Genomic DNA, 4,416 nt, shown 5'->3' with positions numbered 1-4,416 from the left:
ACAACTCTGGAAAAAATGATACCACTTAAAAAAAGTTTCTTTGATTTTACCTAATTAAAAACCTCTGGAATATATTCAAGAGGAAAATGGATGATCACAAGCCACCAAACAAAACTGAATTGAATTTTTGCATCAAGAGTGGCATAAAGTTATTCAAAAGCAGTGTGTAAGACTGGTGGAGGCTGGTGAACATGCGAAGATGCATGACAACTGTGAAAATCAGAGTTATTCTACCAAATATTGTTTTTGAACTCTTTTTGAAAACTTTATTAATATGAACTTGTTTTCTTTGCATTATTTGAGGTCTGAAAGCTCTGAATCTTTTTTGTTAATATTATCCATTTCTCATTTTCTGCAAATAAATGCTCTAAATGACAATATTTTATTTGGAATTTGGGAAAGAATGTTGTCCGTAGTTTATAGAATAAAACAACAATGTTCATTTTGCTCAAACATATACCTATAAATAGCAAAATCAGAGAAACTGATTCAGAAACTGAAGTGGTTCTTAATTAAACAATCAATTTATTAATCACAAAAATATTCTGTAAATATGTATTTATGTGAGCGAGACAAAAATAATTTACTGTCCACTATATTGTAGCATGTGTTGCATTCCTAGTTGTATAGTTATACATTAGCATGAAAAAGTACCTTTGTTCCATTACTTACTAACCTAGCTTGCTAATTAGCTTAACACGGTTTCCATTACTAAATAACTTAGCTAGCTTATTAGCTAAAAACATTTTCCATGACTAACTAACCTAGCTAGCTAATTAGCTTACCATAACACAGTGTCCATAACTAACCAACCTAGCTAGCCAATTAGCTAAACACATTTTCCATGACTAACTTACCTAGCTAGCTAATTGGCTTACCATAACACAGTTTCCATGACGAGCTAACCAAGTGAGCTATTTAGCTTACCGTAACACAGTGTAAGTTATCTATGGTGCTGTCCATTCTTATATAACTTACACTCTATGGTATTAAAACATGAACACGATTTAGAGCGCCTCCTAGTGCTGATTTACTTTATTTTAGACACTGTAACCTGGTGCTGGTGTTCTAATCTTCATAACTGAAGAGCAGAGTAATGTACAGACATCATACACAAATCATTAATCAATCAATCAACCTTTATTTTCATACAAAGGGTTAAACGCTTAAAAAAAGATAAAATGATAAAAAGTAGAGATTAATAAAATAAAAACAGTAAAAAACAAGCCAAATCTAACGTATATAGTACAGTATTATTATTATTATTATTATTGTTGTTGTTGTTGTTGTTGTTATTATTATTATTATATTCAATTATTATGTTCAATAATAAAATAAACTAATAATAATAAGAGTGATAATACAAAACAAAAATAAAATACTGAAAGAAATAAAAAAGAAATAAAGAAGAAAGTGAAGAGTTAACCATTTATTATACCTTGGGTGTGTTGACAAATATCCTTCAATAATGATTACTTAACTTTAGCATCTACATCATTGTGTGAAACATTGTATTTTATACACATTTATATAGAAGATTAACCAATACTCACAATATATATTCTTTACACATATAGTTAAACATTGCTTGATCAGGCATGTAACTAACACAGACTCTATTATATGACAAACTAACCCACATGATACATAAGGCATTTAACTAACACATAGGATCTATTGTATGGGGTACTAACCACGTGTTACTGACATATTAGCATATAACATATGAAATCTATTGTGTGACTTGTTTAGCTCACGCTTAAGGCATTTTGGTCACTGCATGATCCTAACTAACGGCCATCAATCATCGACTGGTGCACTCTGTACGAACTAACGGCTGTTAACTGTCTTGTATGTATTGGTTCTCCTGAATTCAGTATTTTGTAATAAATACTTGATTTGCTTTCAACTTCACTCCACCTGTCTGCGACTCTCTCCATCAAAACGAACACGTAGGGGAGTTGTGCCCCAGATGAGGGGTGGGGGGAAACCCATCTTTCATTTTCTTTTTACAACAAAAGTAAGTAAAGAAGTAAACTAAGAGAAGAAATAAATGAAGAAATAAGATGAAGTAAAACAGTTACAAGCTATCCGAAGGTGGTTAGATATTAAACGTTTATAAATCATATCTAACAGCACAATAAGATCATTCTGAAATCAGGAAACACCAACATCCAGACTCCAACACGCTCCAACACTACTGCTGAGTTCAGCTGTTAGCTAGAGTTCAGACACTGGCGGCACTCCGGTGTTGTTCAATAAGGACGGAACTACAGCTATAATTCACAAATACACGTTATCAAACATCACAGCATCGCCAGTTAGCTGTTAGCATGGCCAGTTAGCAATACCAATTAGCCGATAGCATCATCAGTTAGCCGTTAGTCTTGCCAGTTAGCGGTTAGCATCGCCAGTTAGCGTCACCAGTTAGCCGTTAGCCTTGAAAGTTAGGTGTTAGGCTAATCTGCCATGTTTATTTTTCATAATAAAAGTAGAAAATATCAATTTAAAGATGACTAAAATCGAGGACTGTATTCAATAATATAATAAAAAACATTTTTGGGAGCACTTTATTTCATTCTGACCTCACTAAGTAAACATATGATCAATATATGGAAAATATATAAATTCTTTTAATATTTGCATCTTATTTTAAATATTTTAAGCAGGGATGTTATATTTTATTATTACAGAGCAACATATTTCAGATATTAATGTGAAAAATGTATTAGAGTGTAGTTACTTTTTAAGACATATATGTAATTAGCCTAGAACCTCCTGATAATAACTTCTGGTATGTGTAAGAGATATAAAGTATTTACAGCATGTGTTAACTAATTGATTACAGGTAGTTGTTCATTAAAGGTAGATTATAAGTCTGTGCCACTTATTTAATAATTTATTTTCTCCTCAGCTAAAATTAAATTAAATCATACAGTTTAAAATTCCTGAAGGTGATTCATTTAGATAAATAAATAACATAGCATGTAATTAATTATTTTTTTAATCGCCTGACCGCATTAGGCCTAAAAAAACGTAACCCCCCCCCCCCGAAAATTAACTAACTAACTAACTAACTAACTAACTAACTAACTAACTAACTAACTAAATAAACGGATTTCATAGGTCTCCTCACAACCTGGCAAGTCTGTTTATTTAATTCCTGAGACGCCTTGTGTTACTAAGCAACCGTTTGGTTTAAAATGTTTAGATATGAATGTTTGAAGCTCAGATTGGACTGAGAGGTTCAAGGCTAAACAACAAGCGACTTTGATCTGCGATTTATCCTCAATTTATTTTACACATTTTTACTAATATTCACAAATTTTTACTAATTTTCACTCATTTTTACTCATTCTCACTACATTTCACTCATTTTACACATTCTTACAGATTTTTTAAACATTTCTCACTACATTTTACACATTTCTCACTCATTCTCACACATTTTCACAAATTTTTTACTATTTCTTTTTTACACATTCTCGCTTATTCTCACACATTTCTTCACTCATTTCTATAAGGGTTTTTTCACCATGCCTTTTCCAGTTTTTTTTTTCAGGGCCGGAGCTGCTGGACTACCTGGACTGGCTGGAGGAGCACCACCCCTACTTCCCCAGACCAACCGGTCGTGTTGTTTTTCACTATAAGAAACAGCTTTTCTACACTAATCTCACATGTCCCCCCCCCCCCCCCCTCCCTTGTGTATCCATTCAATACATTCAGTTCAAATATACTGCAAATATGTGTAAAATATCTGATATTGTTGTTTACAGTGCCCGGATCGGCTCCAACAGTGGCTTTCGTGTTCCTCTGTCCATCCTTTCCCGTGCATGGATCGGATGGAATGTCTCAGCGCCTCTACTTCCCAGCTACCGGTGAGTTCCTTATTTTTCGTTCTTTAATCTGGTTCTCTTTGTACATATGCAGCTGTACCTGACTGATCAGTAAATGAGTTTAGATGGTTTGAGCAGCACTGATGAGGTTATTTGTGTTTTTCTGTTTATTTGCAGGTCTGTTCTACCCCTCTTTCTTTCCCATCGCGTGGGAGGACAGGTTCGAGTACTGGGTGTGGCGTCTGCGCAGCCATCTTGCACACCTGTTCTTCATGGAACTGACCTGGAGACTCTACCTGAAGACCAGGTTTGCTTTTTAAATGGACTTTATTAAAGATTACAGAATTAAAATATAATACAATGAACAATTAACCATCAATTTTCTCATTACATAGATTTAACAATTAACATTCAAATACTCTCAAAACTTTCATTTCTTACTGTACTTTTTAATTTAAAATAGTCCAGAGATAATATTTGTTTTGTCTTATGTTTATTGTCGTTTGTCTTTAGGTTTGCCACATCTGCCTGCAGACAGCTGGATCCTCCGTCAGACAGGGACAACGAACACAAGGGCCCC

The 4,416-nt window shown here is 33.8% G+C and overlaps 1 long non-coding RNA gene across 1 annotated transcript; it reads right to left on the bottom strand.

Moving 5' to 3' along the window:
• Positions 1-3,482: 3,482 nt before the first annotated feature.
• LOC125802940 (uncharacterized) lies at positions 3,483-3,864 on the bottom strand. The gene is made up of 2 exons (XR_007439982.1): positions 3,775-3,864; positions 3,483-3,644 (listed from the first exon to the last, which is right to left on the bottom strand). It is a non-coding gene; the product is annotated as an uncharacterized LOC125802940 (long non-coding RNA).
• Between the last annotated feature and the right edge of the window lie 552 nt (positions 3,865-4,416).

Source organism: Astyanax mexicanus, chromosome 1, assembly GCF_023375975.1.
Source record: "Astyanax mexicanus isolate ESR-SI-001 chromosome 1, AstMex3_surface, whole genome shotgun sequence".
NCBI classification, from domain to species: Eukaryota; Metazoa; Chordata; class Actinopteri; order Characiformes; family Acestrorhamphidae; genus Astyanax; species Astyanax mexicanus.
The sequence above is the reverse complement of the archived record's forward strand: the minus strand, read 5'-3'. Positions and strand labels throughout refer to the sequence as shown.